Here is a 21,984-nt window from a genome sequence, read left to right as displayed (position 1 = left end):
GCAAGTATCTATGCTCATCAAACACCTAATTTCCTAAACTTTTTGAATGACTAGATTTCATCTTTGGATTGGATATGTAAATTTTCTCTTTATCTGAAGACCTAAAAGATCATGTATAATTGGATGACATGTGTACTAGAAGATTCATATTTCCAATTATCACACACAACTCAACATACAATGAAAATGCATTAGCACTATTACATAACAAATATATGTGTTAATAGGTTTACATACCAAAAAAATGTGTTAGTCTAGGGGCATCATGTATTGTCCATACAAGCATTGCACCAAATTGAAATTGTCTTTCACTAATTTCTCTAGAGATGTCATACATAGTAACCCCATTCTATAACTCCAATAACTCATCAATCAAGGGCTCAATTTATACATTCATATCTTTCACTTAGTACTTACCTAGTTCAATGAACATTAAAAAAAAACCATAATTATTATGGTCATTTTGATATTGCGTTTATAAAGTAATTTAGATTACTATTAAATAGAAAAATACCTAGTACAATCATTGCCAACATTATGTGCTCCCTCTTTACAGACATCTAAGGAGGAATGTTATTGTTAATAACAAAAATAGGTCGAATCGAGTAAATAGATCTCATGTCTCCAAATGTATTGACACCATCTGCTACCAATAAAAGATTCACATTATAAGGTTCTTCTTTAAATATTGGCTGCATATCTTCCATGTCCTTAAATATAGAACCATTCATAGGAATTCACATAATGTCATCTTGACTTCTATTACGTGCATGGTAATCCATAATTTTTTCCAAACCAGTGCATTTGAATAATCATTGCGAACATGGAATAACAAAAAATTACTAAAGAACCTTGTGAGGTACCTTTTTGGTAATTTGATCTGATCAATATCTACTAATGTGAAAATCAGGGAATTGTGTTGAAAATTCATATTTTTTATGATATATAACATGATCATTGGAACATGCAAATTGTTTGATACTCCATTATGATATATTTCATAATGGTCGATAATTCTCGATAAGAGCAAGGTAGAATTTTTGATGGTGGTAACAAAAAATCACCTGTTAAACTATGTAATTATTATTTTTTAATATAAAGAACATTAATGGTACACTGATATAGAAGATGAAAAAAGTGACAATATAGCTTAGCATCGTGAGATTACTACATTAGACATACCATTCATGACCTTGAAGGTTACCAACAATAATACAATAGAGAGAAGCATGGTTTGAGAGCCTTGGTATAGGGGCTCATATTCCTTTTCAATTATAGGTATATCAAGGTTATATTCATCATTATTATTAGATATGCTAGCATCTTTATCAGTTGTGCCAGTAACAGGGTATGTGTAGGATCATGGTGTGCCAAGAAGTGGTGATCTGAAAAATATTTAGTCTTGAAATGCCTCAAAGAATTTCAAAATCCATTCTATTTTTTTCCCACCGATCCTAATACTAAATGAAAAAAATTAACACATTTATAAAGCCTAGTATATCTTTTGATACCAACCCTATATGGTCAACTTCAAAATGTTCTAAAAATGTGTCTTTGGCTTGTTCTTGTGTGTTTTTTACTTCAAACATGTAGCTTCCAAGAAAATTCCATGAAATGAAAAGAGTTTCATAAGAATGTTCTTAGCTTTCCATAAATGTAAGGTTTTCCAAATTGAAATTTTAGTATGTAATTATTACTTATTTTCTAATGGAGTTACATATAAAGTGTTGATTGACACACCGCTTGAAAAATAACTACAACTTTCAAATGGTACAACATTATTGAAATCCAAAAGATGCATCACATTCTATGCTTCTTCTACTATAAGGGGAAAAAAATTTGTTGATTTTTGAATTAGTTTAGGTGGTCAGACATGAGAGTTTTTTAATTTCAAAAATACCAGAGTAGAGAATTAATAATTAATAATTTATTTAGAATAAAAATACACAAAAGTATGTATCATATCCTGGCATGAGTCTAATTCTTCTATCTATAATATTATTTAAAAATATTATGATTTGGTTTTGATTAAGGTGGTCAGACATATGTCCAATTCTTATTTTTGTCTTAAATTTTTTGTACTATTGCATTAAAATTCAAAAATTTGAACATTTTCAAATAAGGCCTAGTAGTTTAGAAATTAAATTCAATTTCTTAGAGATTTTTTTCTCTCAAATTTTTGATATAAATTTAATAACAAGTAGAAAATTGCATGTCAAGTTGACATAACCCTAATTTTCTAATTTTTTATTGCCACTTAAGAGCATAGTTTGGTTGACTATGATCTTGCACATACCAAACATCTTATTTAATCCTATTCTCTTACACATTATTAGTTGCACCAATACCAACATCTTCAATTGTGTTCTCTACCTCAGTATCACATTCTTCTATGGGAGTATTTCCTTCTACTTTGATATTCATGCATCCATGTTCCACCAGTTCAAAATCCACGTTAATTAAAGGACAAGAATCCTTTTCCCCTTCAATGTGATCAAGTTTCCTATAGTATCTTTGAGTTTTCGTGATTAAAATTCTTTGATTATTTAATTCCTTGGATTTTTTTCAAGGACAATAATATTTTCCATCACCTTTTCTTTTGAACTGAGACAACAATCTAGCAATTATCACCTCATTTTGATCTAGGTTCATATTGTTAGGCATGGACTTTCTTCACAAAAAAATATTTGGGCTATAAAATTATATCAAATATAATTTCATACAAGCATTAGTAGTATCTTGTATATAGTAAAAAATAATAAATAAAATATTACTATCTCTACAATAAGGGTTGAAAATATATATATTCATTGTTGAATCCTAATTGAATAAGGTTTTTTTCTTTATGGTGTATGATAGTCCACAATTCTAGATGAGTATTAGTGAAGTTAGTTTCATATGTTTACAAAAATGAACTACACTTATGATTTCAAAGAATGTGTTATACCTTATCTTGAAGAAGCATTTTTTAGTTTAGAAGTCTATTGCATCTTTCCCTAAGGTTGCACATGTTAGCATAAAAGTCAAGTTAGGATCAATGAGATTCCTTGGTCTAGAGCCTAAATTTGTGTAGCCAGTATTCATATAGTCTAATATATCATTCTAAAATGAAATTGTGGAGGTCTTGTACTTTCCAACAAATCATGGACTTCATTATATCTAAAATAAAATCAGTCAATGCCATAATAAATGACTTTGATTATGATCTCATATATAAAAAACTTAGTTTATTTACTTTCATTTTCACTTCCTCTACCCAAATTTGCATTTATCTAACATCCTACAATCAGGTTTTCTTAAATTATGATTTGTATGCATCATTAGACATGAACACTATTCTTTCAATTATTTTTTATTTTCTACAAAACTGTGAGGATGATTTGTTGGCACAATATGTTTCTAATTTTTCTTTGTATGCCATGGGTATCATAGTCCATAAGTCTTACATGCCTTAAATAATTCAAGAATATTTATGTATTTAAAAATGTTGTTTTCTTCATCTCAAAATCCTTTTTTTTAGTCATTCTCTTGATGTAGAATTTTGTAAGTGATTGAGCTTGACATAGAATTGTGTAAGTGATCAAGGTAGCTTATGATTTATTAGCTCATTATATCTTTAAAGATGATTTAGTGAAGAATAGATAGAAAAATATTTTAGTCCTTAACAAATCTCTATAGTTCATGGCTCTCTCAATTTATCAAGACTAAGTCTAAGTAAAAAATTAGATTGTAAAGTCCATGGCATGTCTAAGCTTAGTAATTATGATCCCAGTCCAAATGTTCATCTTGAAGGAAAGTAATTTCCCATAAGTGAATTGTTGGTTCATCGAGAATGTAGTTTTTGTAATAGAATATAAATTTATAAATAAATTAAATCAAGTAAATCGATAATTTAGTATTTTTAATAGAATATAAATATATATAATGAATACTTATTACTATTATAAAAATATAACATCAATAGTCATCAATAATAAAACATCTTGTAATAGGTTAGATAGAATTATAAGATATGAGGAAAATTATTTGTTAGTTTGCTTAGGAGATTATTGTGTAATTTAAATTATATTTTAGTCATAGTTACCAATTCTCTATTGGCCAACCTGAAGGTAGATTTAGGTTCTTGTGGAGGTACATGCAGATGCTAGTACACTCTGTCTACACACAAGAAGTGCATAACAAGGTTTTGGATGTCTTATGGATGGGTTCCAATGCATTCACAATGCAACTACAACCCTATGATGTGCCTCATGGGTGCATCCATGACACATTGTCAAGCATTGGTGGGGCATATTGCTAAAAAATGTTAGAATTGATGTTTTTACAACTTAAAACATGAAAAAATAAGAAGATTTTTTTTTGGCTCTAAACCCTAAAATAGGCTACGTAGAGAGGCCATTCACTATTTTTCATTTTAATTTGTTGTAAACATTGAATAATGAAGTAAAATTTTATTTTGTCATTGTAATTATTTTCTCATTTGTGTTAGAATATTGAATGTTTTTAATGCATCCACAATGCATCCACAACCCTGTGATGTGCCTCCTGGGTGCATGTAGGTTGCATCAAAGCTGATGTTTTTTCAACTTAAAAAGTGAAAAATATATGAAAATTAGGTTTTTAGGTTTTTTTTTTTTTTTTTTTAAAAATTCTTAACCCTATAATGGCCCTAATATAGGGGCCATTCACTATCTTTTCATTTCACTTTTTTGTAAACATTGAATCATGAACTAAATTTTGATTTTTCCATTGTATTGATTTTTTGATTTATGTATATGATGGCTAATTAGTTATTACAATTTGAATATTTGTGAGCTATCAATTGGCATTTCATGTTTACCTTAATCAATGATAAATTATTCATAGAATCAAATTATTTAATTTTGTAAATTTCTTACATGCACACACACACACACACATACAGACATACACATTTGCGTGCACACACAACACACCCTAAAAAAATTTGTGCATCCCCACACATGATTCTCACACCTGAATTGGTAACTTAGAGTTAAAAAAAAATTGTCCCATCATGTAAGGAAATCGTTACAATTTTTCTATAATATGAGAGGATCATTTTTTATAAATTGGCATGTGTAATCTATAACTGAACAATTTGTGTGGAATATGGAAGCATTCCAATGTATAAAATTATGCATAAATTTATAATACCAACCACATCTAATTAAAAAAAAAGGTTTCCTTCCATTACCATTCCTAGATTTGGTCAGCAATGCATTAATACTTTATTTAACTCACAACATGCTATAGCATAAATAATGAGTATTTTATTTTTTATAATCTAATATAATTCATAAACTTGATGACCACTCTTCTAAAAATTTCAGCATTCCTATGAACATTCAAGTATTGATTAGAGGGTGTATGACATCTAAAAAGCTCAAGTGGAAGTGGCTAGAAGTGTTAAAGAAATTTGCACAATCTCAAGTGTTCCTAACATAGGTGGTTTTAACTTTTGTGACTTGGCCATAGGAATATACATGTCTAGTCTTTTTACTTAACTATTTACCATCAAAAGCATTTCTTTGAATTCTGAAGCCATTTTTAAAGCAATGTATATTTATTCTTAATGGTATTCCTAATTTAAGTAAATATGCATTGTTATCTTATTCTCGCTTCCTAGAAAATCTAGATACTTTCAAGCCAAGAAGTGTTTCAGGTTCATCGTCTTCTCTATTAAAGTTTTGGAACTGATTTCACTAGTTCATCCTTTTGGTAGAAACAATTGGCTCAAAATCCTTCTTTATAGTCATAGTTTCCTAAACTAAAATTGGAACTTCCTTTAGAACATCTAATTTGGCCAAAGCTACTATTGCTTCATCCTCAATAAGGCTAATCTTCAGATTCAATAACTAGGAAACTTTGAGATAGTTTCTTGAAACTCTAACATGCTATAAAATAGATACTAACATTATTTTTTTTGAGTTACAATATTAGGTTCATGAATGTATACATATGGCATTAGATACAAAAGTTCTTTTTAGCTGGGATAGTTTCAACAATATAATACCACAAATGCCATATTAGAAAATAAACACAATAAATAGAAAGCCATGTAACTTCAAGTAAGTTGATATTTCATTAGATAGAAAGAGTCTAAGATATACAATCCAGAGGTTTTTTATGGTCACTAAGGGTAGCTTTGGGTTGGAACATAAAACCCCTTATTACCACCTCACTATCCTTCTTTACAATCATTGTTACCTCACAAACTAAAAATAGAACTTCCTTCATAACATCTAATTATGCTCATCATGTAGAAATTGTATTTACAATAACCAAAATTTGGCTAAAGATATTGTACACTTTTGTTTCATCCTCAATATGGCTAATATTCAGATTCTAAAACTTTTATTGAGTTGATAATTTATATTAGGAAACTTGACACAGTTGCTTGAAACTCCAAATTGCTATAAAATATATAATTACACTAATATTTTTAAATCTACAATGTCAAATTCATGACTATATATTTATGACATTAGATCTAAATATTCTTTATAGCTAGGATAATTTCAATAGTATAATACCACAAACATCATACGAGAAAACACACACAATAGATAGAATTTCATGTGATTGCAAGTACACTAATATTTCATTAGCTAGCAAGAGTCTAAGATATACAATTTAGAAATTATTTATGGTCACTAAGAGAAGCTTTGGATTGAAACCTGAAACCCAATGTTATCCCCTCATTATAAGTATAGGAATTAATCATAGACACTTAACAAAATCTTGTCATGACAACATATGAACCCATGAATTTAGTAATGTTTTCCAAGGAGGGGTTTATTCTAAAATAATGTGAATCGATGTATAGATCAAATATGAATTGGAGTAAAGATGTAAAGGAATTTTTTTGATCATTTATTGAAGAAGCAACATAATGAAGGCTAAAAAATTAAAAATAAATTATGATAAGAAGACAAGGTGGAAAAGCATACCTAAGCTTTAATTAAGTAGTTATGGATGTTGTCAAAGGAACACTTGATAAAATGTTAGTTTGTCCCAAAGAAAGGAGGTATGTGATGTGATGTTGGGGGAGTGCAAATTTGGAAAAAACCCTTCTAATGGATATTGACATCATGCTTTTCCTTGAATGCAAAACCCTTTTGTACACTTACAATCCCATGCACTTGCAATCTAATGGATACAAAATGAAATATTTTCTTTTATTTTTATCCTAACAATGGAAAAATCTTGACATTAAAATTAAGTGTCATCAAAATTGTGATGGAAATGTTAAGTTTCCTCAAAATTTTGATGAACAAACTTAAGTATGCTCAAAATTTTTACCTTGTCAAGATCATATTAAGAAAAAGGGGGGATTTGACAAGCTGAATTAGCCTATCATCAAAAAAATTGGTAAAAAATTGAGGCCTAATGTACTAGTGACATGTTCATGTTGACGTGTTTAAGGTAGACAGATTGATTTATCAATCTATAATGATCAATAAAGTGTAATGTATCATATGTCCATTGCTAGGGTGACTATTATTATAAATTGATGTATTATGTATTCTAGCATGTAGGATTTAATGTTGGTATCTCTAACCATTGTGTTCTATTAGTGCTAACCACTTAGTCATTTACAAGGTAGAGTTAGATGGTCATCACTACAACTGAGACAGTCTACATAGGTTGAGTTATGTAAATAAGAAAGTATGTACCAAGCTCTATAGGAGTCGAGTAATTTTATGGTCACCAAGTATTTTAATACAAATTAAGTTCATCAATGATTGCACAAGTATACAAGTGTCAAGTTACATAGTGTGTGTTGAGCACAATACATGTTGAGCATCAAAAGAGTAGGATAGGTTGTGCAAAAACAATATCAAGAATCAAGAAATAGTAAGGACCAATCAACATAGAGTTTACATAAAATTTAGAAATGGAACATAATTTGAGGTAACACATTTTACAAGTTGACTTAGAAGGAAAATTTACTAATTGTAGAGGTTGTTATAGAACATTTAAATGACATGCGTCATAGATCCCTATGTAGTATGATCAATGATTTAGATGGAGAGGCTATTATGGAAGGATCTAGAAAAATCTTTATGAAACTCTTTAAATAGGGATGATCTTAACCTATATCAAAGGGTTTGAGAGAAGCATGTAGAGAAAGAGTTGAGAAGTGTATGCATGAAAACAAGGATTAAAGTGAAGGATTGAGATCCGACTAGAAGTTAGTGAAAGGGTTCTATTATTAGCTCATAGAGAAAGTGACCTATTCATGGAAGTGAAGTGAAAGAGAAAGATAGGTAATATCAAATCAAAGGAGAGGATCAATTAACAAGGAGAAAAATTAAAATCCGCTTATAGAGAAAATTGAGATTCAGGTACTGAACCAGTTTTAATGGACTTGAATCAAGGTAAATGTCTTAACAGAGTGATCTTAATAGATCTTTTTAAATCTCCTAATAGAGTCCTTAATTTTTTGTAAGTGTTGAATCCTATAAAAAGTGGAACCTATCAGTCTCTTAAGCTTTTAATAGGAAAGACCCCCCACATGGAAAATCATATTTTATGATCAAACATTGTAACCTTAACTAGTTAACTTTATTACTATAGTAGTGAAGATTTGTGGGTACCATTCCCACCACAACTATACCTTCACCTTGGAGAGTTTATGGGTAAAAAATGTTATGTTATGTGTTTATTTTCATGCATGTCATTGATCAGATTTATATGTTACAATAGATTTACATTACAAGTTTTACATGTACAAGTTTATTGATAGATGTAAGTGAATGAGTTAATGAAAAGTTTAAGTGTTTAATACTATGATTCAACCCCTCCTCTTAGTATCCTTTTATATTGTGCATACCTCTATCAGTCAAGAATTGGTATTAGATATTTGGTTCTTTGAAGGAAGATTAATATATTGGAGATTGGATCTTGGAGATGGAGGCTTTCAAACTAGACAAAGTTATTGACAATCAAGTGATTGACACCCAAATCATATTATAGAAACTTTATAAGGCATGAAAAGATCTAAAGGATTTCCTAAAAAGGAGAAAGGAAATTTCCATTTAGATTAAAGAGTTTTCATATGAAGAATTTGGGATTGAAGGACTATCTGAACCAATCAATCCAAATGAAAAAGGATCTTCTCATCCACTTAACAAGAACAAACTAATCCTGAATGAAGAAATAAGAGGACCAAAAAGAGAACATGAAATACAATTAGTAAGACTATATAAGGTGACTAAAAAAAAAAAGAAGAAAGATAAAAAAAGATAGGACTATGGTTTAAGAAGACAAAAGGGTAATGGCTAATAGACTTGAAGAAAGGATATCAAATGTATAGAAGCTCACAAACACACAACTAGACATGATGAATCAATTAATACTTGAAAATAGGAATTGAATAACAAGGATGTGAAAAATGTAAATGTCAAGTCATAGAAGGACATACTAAGGAATGAACTAAAATCTAAGAAAGAATCTATGGAGAAATTCAACAAACCTAAAGAGTAAATGAAGTACTTTGAGGAAATTATTAAGTCATCAAGTTGTTCTAATGAATTGGTACATTCATGCACTAAACAAGGAGAATCATCGAGGAATGGAGAACTAAAGAATGCAAAATCAAAGGACAAACCAATATGCTATCACTATGGAAAACTTGGTCATACTACAAATATTTGTTGAAGCAAACACCACATGCAAAATTCTAAACCTAAGTTTAATAGTTACAATTTTTACTATAAGAAAAAAGGACATCAAATACATGAGCATAGATCAAGACTAAGGAATGCAACTACAACACCTAAATTTGAAGGATATTGTTATAAGTGTCAAAGGTATGGGCATAGATCATATGAATGCAAATCATAGACAAAACCTTACTAGAAAAATTAGAGAAATAATTATGTACCTAACAATGCATGTTTCAAATGTCACAAGTTTGGACATCAAAGAAAGAATTGTAGGACTCAAGTACATTCAGCAAACCAAAAAAAAGACAAAGGCAAAGGCAAAGTAGATATTGAGAAAATTATGGATGAAATGAAGCATAAATAGAAAAGAAAAATAGAAGATGGAGATAGTAGAACAAATGGAGTTGAGGTCACCCAATCCAATGGAAAAGGTGATCATGTCATCTCAAACTATGCAAAAGAGGTATATATGGACCCGTATACCTAATTGATATATCATACTTTAGTTCCTTACATGAAAATGTGCCAAAATTTCATATCTTCGTATTGTTGGGAATATTAAAGACTAGTTAGGCTACTGAGAGGGAAGGGGTGAATTAGTAACCTCAAAAAAATTATCAAATTTAGATCTTAATTGAAATAATCCAATTACCATTTAGTTCATTAAATCAAATCTAACTACATGCATGAGAAATTGAAAACATAAAATATTCATAACGCTTTGAACTCAATTATTTTGGTGACCCAGAAACCTTCCAAATAGAAAGTAAAATTGGGGTGGGGATGATACCCGCAAAACTTCAATATTGCAACATAAAGTTGGCCTGTTAAGGCATTACAGTGATCACTTCTAATGATCTGCCCTATTAGGATCAATTAGGACTACCAAGTCCACCTTGTCATATGTAACGCCCTGCCAAGGGATCCAAAAGAATTAAACTAAAGTTTTACTAAGTTTTCCAAACAATTTTTTTTTTTAAAATCATGAAAGATAACTCACTCACATCTAACACATAGTAGCAAAAGTAATGACATACAATCAACTATAAGCATACATAATAGGTTACATTCCTTAAGGATCTCGATATGTCGAGTCACATTTAAACTAATTAATACTAAGTCTAACAACCACCACATCCACATGAAAGAATAATGAAAAGTCCAAAGTCCATAGTATACATTTGTTCCAAATGTCTCTTGGCAATTAAATTTGGAATGCTTAATCATCCACTATACATGACACAAGGTATGAAAGGCTTAAAAGAATGTACATATATAAACATAAAGATACATTATCCTCATTGAATCCATGATACAAGTGCAATAAAGAAAATGAAACCATTAACATACATGATACATCCATCCATCAATAAAGGTATAACAACCATCATAAAAGATAACCATCCATCATAAAACACATCTAACTAAGTGTGTGATTCCTTCCAACCATTAATAGCATCATTAGACCATTGTGGGCCCTAGCCATCCCTCTGCACATAACATCCCAAGTCATCGAAGAGATCATTGATATTATCATAGTAGGGATGTCACTCCTAAAATACACTACATCACATGCAGAAAGAAATCTAACATATTAGAATAAAGCATAAGATGTTCCTACAAATTAGATAACATCATCTATCACATGCTATTCATCAATATAAAGAAATATACCAGTAAACAACATCCATCATAATGATCCATGAATAGAATGGAGATAAATGCCAACAAAGAATGCTCCAGCCATGGTGCATTGGACAGATCTCAAATGGTAAGAGTGAAAAGCCACTACCATGTGATCGCATTAAACCTAAATGGTCCACTCCCATTGTGTTGAGGAGATAATCTCAAGTCCCAATAGGATATCAAATCATAGAACACAAGATAAAAAAAATAACAAAAGTACTCTCTAAGTCCAGGAATCCTAGAAGTATACTAACTCAAAGGTTCCAACATAAAGGGTTGACAACTATACCCAAAGGCACACAAGACACGTAGGAAACCTACTATGTAAGTGGGAAAGTGTCATCACATGGATCATGCTAGAGTTACCCTAGTAGTCTCTCAATAGACCCTAGCCCCCTAGTGATCCCTATGCGGCCACTAGTATCCTCTCATACTGATGAGGCATACTACGGAATGCAAGGTCACAACCAAGCATTCTCTCTACTTCCATCCTAGCCTATACTAACACTCGAGGCATGGGCGAGAACATAAAATTATCTTATTAGGTTCATTTAATCCCCATTTAGTGTAAATGTTTTCACTTATTAAAGTAACCTACAATAAGTTACCCTGGTAGCCACTTAGGGCCCCGGCCCCAATTGAAAGCCATTTCCTAACACTACAAGTAGATAACCTACCCTAGGCTCATGGAATCATAAATCACAAAATCAACATAGTCCTATTAAAGTGACTGGAAAAGTACCAAAAGATAATCCATAATAAGAGCTTCAAATCTCCATGAGCAACTGAAAAGCATCCATTGATAATCATGACCACAATAGTTCTCTATTGGCAACTGAAGGTATCAATGATAATCACAGTATCCATCTGTCCTCATTGAGAAACTGTATAAATCTCAATATCCATAGCAATGATAAATCACAACATCCATCGGTTCTCAACAAGCAACCGAAAAATAATCTCAAAGCAAATACTATTGATCAAAGACTTCAAAATGGTCAAGTCAAACATGCCACAACATGACATCATCAAGAATAAATCAACACTTTAGTCCCATCATGGCGACTGGAAAGTAGTCCAAGGATAACTGATTGATGACTCAAAATGGTTAATTCAAGTGTCTCAAATACATACACCTCAGCTTCACACAAGAAGACTGAAAAGCAATAACAATCAGTAAATACAAACATCTCATAGATAATGCCATCGCATTACCATGGTTGTGTTTTAAAAGAATCAAGACCAAATAACATCAACATGCCATCACATTCGCATAACTCCTAAGCCTCTGGTAGGCATCCTAACTGGTCAACACTCTAGGACCACCCAAACCCCAAACATGGATAGCATAAAGAACAAGATACAAACACATATTTTAGTTTTCTTTCGCAATCACATGGTTAAGCCAAATATTAGGTTTCAATTTTTGTTTTCGAGTACATTTCAAGTGTATAAGATTCTTCATTTAATCTACAACTAAACCCATTTATTTTTTGAATAAAACATAGAATTATCCCTCCATTATTTTAAAACAATTCTCTAAACTAATCATAAGATAATTATTTACTTATTTAAATCATTGAACTAGTTCCCATTGACTTTTAGATAAAATCATTTGCATTATTTCACTAAAAATCAATGTTACTAATAATTCCAAGAAGCATCTCCCATTATTCAAATTATTAGAATAATACTTATCAACCTTCAAATAATTAGTTTACAATTTCCTTAAAACACTTCAAGAACAATCATTTATTTAAAATAATCCTCATTGATTTTAAGTAAAATCAATTTCATTAATAATTCAATTATTTAATTCCACTTATTAATATCTCTTTTCTTTTAATTTGCCCTCATTTAAAAATCCATTTACTTAAATTGATTAGTAATTAATTACACTTCTTCTACTATTAACTAATCTTAATTAAATTAAATTAAATTAGATTAGTTAATAAATCATATAAAACTAATGCATAATAATAAGATTATATTTTAATTCGAACCCAAACTTGAATCAATTTCTAAATCTTGATTCTACCAAGGGAAGATTGCAATAATATTTTAATTCCCATAATAGGATGAAACAATATGCATGGCCAAATTCCAAATTATAAAATTGAAGATTCATTCATAGAGAATTATTTAGACACACATAACAAACACGATGAAGACAAGAAAAGAAAGACCATAATAAAATATGTGAAATAATCATGAGTGCCTACTTGGACACTGACACTAATTTGCTACACCACAAAAAATTGTAGAGAAGCTCCTCCTCTTAGAACCTTCTCCTTTCTGAATATTCCTTCCTTCTCCAACATTCACAATTCCTCCAAGAACCAAACCCCCTCAAGTGACTAAGAGTTCTTGTAGAAGCATATGAGGATGTACATACACACTAGGAGAGCCTCTATATAAAGGCCTCTAAGATGCATCTAGAATGTGTCTAGAAAGAACTAGGAGATAAGCATGACAACTAAGCACATAACTTCCACAATAAGAAGATAAACATGATGAGTTGTCTAGAATGTTGTAGACACCATGTGCTCAAATAATATGCTAACTCCTAAGTGTAGACAACACGTGCATAATTAGAGTGCAAACTCCTGTGTTGTCAACATGACAACTTACAAGAGTTTGCATACTCTTATGTGAATAAATATTAAAATAATACACCTTAATTTATTAAATTTTTTTATTTAATATTCATTTGACTCCTTTTTAAATTAATTTATTAATTTTAAATCTCATGCACTCACTTTATTAAATCCACTTGTTTTATCTTAATATATTTTAATCACATGCACACATCACACAATCTAGAATCTTTTATTAATTTTAATATCTTTCCACTTTTAAATTTATTTTTGAAACTTATTTGATAAAATAAAAATGAGCTCTAAATATATTATTATTAAATTAATAAATATTATCACGTTCTAAATTTAAACTTATAACTTTTATCTTCAAATTTAATTATTTTATTTAATTAATTTTCTAATTAATAAAATAAAATAAATATCATATTAATTTTCCATTAAATTAAATCATTAATTAAATATTTTAATTAGACTTAATTAATAGAAAATACACTAAAGACTCATAAAGTAAAATACAAAAACACATCATAGCAAAACACATACAAAATCAAACTAAGGGGTTAATATCATGAATTACGTCATTCGACGCATTCAGAGGCTACTCAACTCTGATACTTGTCCTAATTTTCAATTAGGACAAATGGTTTAATGGGTTGGGATTTGGACTTTAGAATTTATCTCCCCTCTCTTACCATTGAGATAATGCGATAGGGTATGCTCATCCTAGCAATTCAGGGAAGTCAATACCCGATACCTGTAACCTGCATAAAATTCACACATATGCAAGCACAATATATACTAAACTAAACAGGAAATGGTAGGAAGTGGTGCATCATGTAGATCCTAACTAGTAGGTGACTATGACTCCCTTCCTTAACCACATCAGAAATGCCATACAAAAAGAAAACAAACACGCACATGATACACATGCAAGTATGGGGTAAGTATCCATAAGAAAACACACACAAAATAAACCATCCATCTAATCATCATCAATAACTAAAATTACTTGAATAATCATCATGCATACATGAACTATAAAGTACCAAGTAATCTCATCATATAATAAACTAAATCTGAAACAATATCTGATAATCTCAAAATAATGTTACTAATAATCATCAACATAAAACTAGCCCTAAAAGAGTTCAACAATGATAACAAAAATGCGACCTAGGGGCAAGCACTACATCATAGATTTTACAAACACACAATGAAGTATGCACTTGGTAAAGAGATTTGACAAAAGACTGTTAAGTCTACCTTGTTAAAGGATTTGGATTGATTCACTTATTAGAATGAAATAATTGATGTCTGACTTACAACTGAATTGCTGATAGAGATTCTTTGAGTGTTGATCACCTTTATGTGATAGATATGACTTTGCTGCTCCTTTTCTGATATGGCCTTACAATACACTTTGTCTATTGTTGATTCAAATTCACATTCTTCCATTTTACATTATCTTCACACATTCATACTTTTCGACTACCTTGGATATGATACATACATTACATATATATCAATCCAATTCACACAATTACAAAGTCAGCAAATATACAAGTTAACACCAATATTATAAAGTCAGACCAAATGTAGACACTTGGGTTCTAAAGACTAACTTGGTGAAATTTTGATACATGGCATCCACTATTATTACTTGGCATTGTCATGCAATTTGTAGAAGTAGAAGCTCGGTCCATACTAATCATCTTAATGCAGTCTTGAACTCAGTCTACATTGGTGACGTAGTAGATACTATGTAACTCGGTAGAAACTAAGTCACTTGTTTACCATGACTCCACTTGGTAAACACTAATCATCACATAGCTCAATTAACACTAACTTCATTTCACATGAATTGCTAGCTCAGTAGAAACTACAAAGCTTGGTAACCACTGAAATGCTTGAGTTGAACTATTGGACATTACACTACCTAAATTTAGCTTAGTTTGAATTGTTGCACTTCACACTAACTGAATTCACTTGGTAACCACTAGAATTCTTGGTAGGTACTATAAAGCTCAGTGGCTACTGAAATGTATGGAAAACACTGTAGACTATTCAATGAGCTTGGTAGCCATACAAAATCTAAATAAGTGTTGTCACTAATAACAAACATGACTGAATGTCAACAATCTCCCCCTTTGGCATTAGTGACAAAAACACTTATCAGCCAAAACTTATATACATCACAGTGTGGTACTGGCTCAGTATGGTATACTATTTTTGAGTTTTTTCAAAATTTGTCTTTGTAAGTATATACAGTATACTATATTTGCAAATTCTTTGCTATATACGCTTTTCTACCTTTGCATGATTCTCCCCCATGAAATAATGCCAAAGATTTATTCAAAACTTATTTACATGGAGACACCAATATAGGAAAGAAAATTAGAATGTACCTTAAGTATGAGTGCTAGAGTCTTATCCTAGTTCTCTTGCAAAAATTTGCACTTATGTAGAGAAACTTGCACTTCTGCAAAGAGTTCAATCATGTGATCTACAATGGAGAAGTTATTTTCATGGATCAATGTTTTTGAATAAACAATATGCTTCTACATTGTATCCATGATGGGAAGGATCATATTCTAAATATCTATCAGTGTAAAGTAGATTCTTGCTTCTTCTCTCAACAACTCTACCTACATATTTGACAAGAATCTAATCTTCATATGATGGGTAGATCTTTAACTAGGGTCAAGTTGCCACTATTGTGCACTAGCCTTCAAATCTTCATCAGTCTTTGTCAATGTTCTCTTTATTTCCTTTGTAAACTCAGTAACATTACACACCTTTCCAAACAGTGATGTTACATTTGCGTAAGAGGTTTCAAGATTGGTCAAAATTGAGAAAAGCTCCACTTGTTGGATAGCTATTTGTTGAGCAATGTGCTCAAGCACTTTATTATCAAATTTCTTTTATATTTTCTCAATCAATTTGTCTTGACCACTGGAGTCCTCATTAAACCACTAGATTACCTCTTCTAATTGAAACAAAATGTGTTGAGAAGTATCAACTTAAACATCTATCACCTCAGTGAAAATATTCTTGGCATCATCAATGATTTTATATTCTCTATCTCTCTCCTCTCTCAATTTCTTTTTCTTTGCCTTCTTTTGGAGGAGTTGATCAACTATATGCACTTGATTCATAATGATATTATCAAAATCCCATTTGGGAATTTCAATCTCTTCATCTAGGTCTATATCCTCCTCTATCGCCTTACCTCTACTCAAAAATCTTGTACTCAGTTGAGCCTTAGGTTCAACTATCCTTGTACTTAATTCCTTTGAATCCAAAATGGAAACAATTGTAGAGATAGTAGGATTAGTTGTGAAAATTGATATAGTGCCAACAGATGGAATACTAACTGGTATGGTTACTGAATCCAAAACTAAAGTATTTACAAAAGTTTCCAAAATTGTAGAGGACAAAACTATAGAATTCAAAATTGTACTTACTGTAGAAGAATACAAAATTATAGAACATACTATATCCATTGCTGATGAAGCTGACTTGGGAGTTGAAGAAGAAGGAGGCTACAGTCTGGTAGATGAAGTGGTAGACACTTCTATGTGCTGATCTTTGAGGGAGTGAAGAGTGATTGGATATTTGATGTATTTGATATGGTCAAAATCAAGCTTGTTGAAGCTATCTCTAAGCTTGATGTAGCTGCTAGTTTGCTTGGAGAGTGAGGAAGTGAAGCAATGACTGTGGCTATTATCTTCATAGGATGAGTCTCCTCATCATCTTCTTTGTCGTCCTTGATAGCTTCTTCCTCTTTATCTTCTTCAACTTCCTCATTGTCAAAATGTGTTTGCTTAGTGTATGTTTCTTCTTCCTCATCATCACTATCATCATCCTTGACTTCTACTGGGAAGTCACTTTTTTTATGCAAGTGAAAAACATTCTTCCACATACTTTTGTAATTATTGACCACATGCTCTATATCCTTTATCAAAATTAAACAAGTATTGAATCTAAGAGTCATTTTAACTTCATTTTTTCTTTAAGGACTCTTTTACCTTAGCATCTATTATGCTTGGTAGTAATTGCCTTAGGGCTTCTGCATAGATATCTTTTGTTGTTTGCATAACAGAGTCCCATTTTCACTTTATTTTCTCTAATAATTCATTAGAGATTTGGGAGGCTATTTTCTCAGGTGAATACTTCCATTTTCCCATATTGGTTAACACCAATTCTTGAACCTATTTCTTCTCAGCCTCTATCCTAGTTTCATACTTCAATGATTTGAAGTTTGTTATGGTTGCACCTTCTTCCATTTTTTTCAATCTTTCTTGGAAGGTGCAAGGAGGTTTGCTAAAAAAAACTTCACTACCTTTCTTCCTTGATCTTCTAGTGAACACTGCAATGGATGGCTTGGTGATGATTACCTTTCAATTCTTCTTCACTGGCTCTTCTTCCTTTTCTGACTCCTCTTCATCCTCTACTTCTTCAACATCTTCTCCCTTTCCTTCAGTCAACATAAGAGGTGTACTTTCTTTGAGTTTTGCTATTCTCCTCTTTCCTTTATTAATTGCAAGCTCTATTCTTGCCTTGGCCTTATCATATGTTCTGATGCAGGAACATCTAGTGGTGTAAGAAAAATCTTGTATCACCCAAAAATATGATTGGAGATAGTTTTTATTTAATGTGCTTTTTGTTTGAATACCTATTTGAGTCAAATAAAGGTTCCAACTCTCACAGTTCCACTATTAGTTTTATAGGTTAGATTTTTTAAGCACCTTGGAATACGTGTAAATGTAGAAAATGAGTTATTTTGTAATAGATCCAAAATTATGATGAGTTAGAGGGTGTAATTTGGATTGATGATTATACTTATAATTTAAATCACTCCAAAAAAAGAATCAAGTCAAAAGACTTTACCATTAGAACGTTATTGCAGTTTTAAGTTTCCTGAAGACCTTCTAAGAGTTCTTCAAAGTCAGATTTGGAGCAATAAATGGCCACATATGAGGCTAAAAATTTGGAAGGACCAAATATCTTCCATAGGGCTATAGAGAGCTTCAAGAGCTTTTTGGAAATGCAAATGGTTCATCAATTGGAATTCCAGTTCAAAAGTTATGCCTCCGAGAAGTTGGACTACCATTTCTAGATTTTGCTAATTTTACACTTACTTCTAATGTAGTGCCTACCCTCGTTCACATCTTTTCTGGACATTGTTGTTGTTATTATCAGACTATGATAGACTAGTTTTATGTTGATGGATTAGTGGTATTGTTTTGAGACTATCAGACATTATGTTATGGATTCAGTGGTTACATGATGAGATCATTTAGACTTTACATTTCATGTATGCATGATGATCATTGTATTGCTTTTAGTTATTGTTGATGATTAGTTAGATGGTTTATTATCTCATGTGTTTTATTATGAATACTTACCCCATACTTGCATGTGTATGGTGTGCATTTTTTCATATTGTATGGAATTTCTGATATGTTTTCATATTGTATGGAATTCCTGCCATTGCCTATTTAGCTTAGCATTATATATATTGTAAGTACAAGCATGGTTTTTCTGTAGGTTGCAAGTACTGAGTATCGACTTCCCTGAATTGCCAAGATGAGCGTACCCTATTATACTATCTCAATGATAAGAGAAGGGAGATAAATTCTCAAGTCCAAATCCCAAACCCTTAAACCAATTGTCCTAGTGAGGTAGGACAAGTATCTGGATATTTTACCCACCAAATGTGTCAGATGACATATTTCATCATTTTTAACCCTTTAGACTGATTTTGTGTGAATTGTTCTATGATGGGTTTTTATATTTTATCTTGGAGGTCTATGGTGAATTTTCTATTAATTAAGTCTTAATAAATGAATTTAATTAATAAATTAATTATTTGAGAAGATTAATATAAAATATCATGGTCTTTGATATTTTGATTATAAATAATTAAATGTGAATTAATTGAGGAAAAAGGATTAAATAAAAAAAAATTAGAAATTAAAATTAATAATAATAAAAGTTATAAAAATTAAAATGAAAGTTATAAAAATTTAAATAGAAATTATATAAAAAGTAAATTGGAGTTATAAGCTTGCCTAGGAGTTAACACACCTTTCTATTTCTCTTATGTCAACAACATGGAGGTTAGTGCATCAATTAAGCACATGGTGTCTACAACCTTATGATTCATCTAGAAGGTTGGAAAAGACACATGCTTAGTTGGTGACCCCTTCTAGCTATTTCTAGAGGCATTCTAGATGTTTCTTGACAATTCTTTATATTCAGGCATTCCTAGAAGCTTAGAGATAGCATTTGGAGAGCATTTGGAGCATTGGAGGACTCGGGAATTCTGAAGAAGGGAGGAGCTTGCTCTGTGGGTTTTCTGAGGAAGAGCGAATTAGCATCAGAATCTGGGTAGATTCTTGTGATTTTACTTATGTTATTTCCGCATCTTGCATTCCCTGTCTTCTTCGTGTCTTCCATATGTCTTTTGAAGATTTTCCTATTTTAATTGTATGCATTCTCAATATGGGTAGTTAAAATTTGTTTGAGAATCTTTTATGCATAAATTAGAAAAGAACACGGGGTTAGGGTTTAAATTCATAGCCAAATCCATTAGATTAATATTTGGATAAATTTGAGATTTAAATTTATAGGAAAATTCTAAAAATTAGAATTTTTAAATAAACTGTTTATATTTTCGAATTTGCATACACGTATACATATATATATATATACAATTATATATATATATACATATACATATATATATATACATATATATATATATACATATACATATATATATATATACATATACATATATATATATATACATATACATATATATATATATACATATATATATATACATATACATATATATATACATATATATTTATTCATTTAAAAATCGAATATCATACCATTGATCGATTACATTTTAAAAATGTTAAACTTTGTTAAAACCAAAATCGCATATAATAAGTTGAAATCGCTTATGCGATTTAAAAAAAGAAGTAATATGCATAAAATGGGGGGCGACGAGACTCGCGCCCCTGTGCCCACTGCAGTCGCAATGTACTAGCTGTCGTAGGTACTGCGATGATAGGGGTACACAGTACCCGCTGACGTCACAGGCCCTGCGACCGCATGGTCTTGTGTATCGCCGGCGGGATATAATTATATATGTGTTATAACAGTCATTTCATATGAAATCGATTTTCATTGTTATTAAATTTTCATATGTTATATTGTATCAATCAAAATTATTAATTTGATTTTATAAAATGTAATAATAATAATAATTTATATATTTATATATGTATGTATATATATATATATGTATGTATGTATGTATGTATATATGTAATATGTAAATGTGTTATTAATAAATTTGAATTATTAATTGATAAATGATTTATATCAAAGGTTCATTTTATGGTGAACTCTTGTATAATTTTCAACTATTAAGATTTAATTTAATTGTTTTAAATCATTAAATAAAGTATATGAAATTTAATTGATAGTTTGGTGGGGGATGTTCTCAAACAAATCTTATAATTTGAAAATTGATTTTAGACCTATTATGGAAAAAATTTATTCATCCAAAATAGTACATGGAAAAATGTACAAAATGTTCCTCCATTCATTCTCCAAACTTGGAAACATAAACTGAGACCTCTACATTTAAATTCAAGTATGTAAATTTAGCAAAACCAAAACATGTGTTTGCATTATGTATTCTTTATGCTATTGTTTTGGGTTTTGGGTTGACTAGTGTTAACCAGTTATAGGACGTCTACCAGAGGCTTGGGGGATTATGTGATTGTGATGTCATGATGATGTTTTAAACTCGATCTTTATAAACCCAACCATGGTTATGTGATGGAATGCTCTATGTAATTTTTGCAAATTACTGATTGTTATAGTTGAGATTCTTATGTACGAGCCACTTGACTTAACCATTTTTGATTCATTGATCAGTTATCCTTGATTATTTTCTAGTTGCCATGATGGGACTGAAA

Source organism: Cupressus sempervirens, chromosome 6, assembly GCF_028749045.1.
Source record: "Cupressus sempervirens isolate cs-2001-9-10 chromosome 6, ASM2874904v1, whole genome shotgun sequence".
In the NCBI taxonomy this organism is placed as follows: domain Eukaryota; kingdom Viridiplantae; phylum Streptophyta; class Pinopsida; order Cupressales; family Cupressaceae; genus Cupressus; species Cupressus sempervirens.
This window is presented reverse-complemented; position numbering follows the sequence as displayed.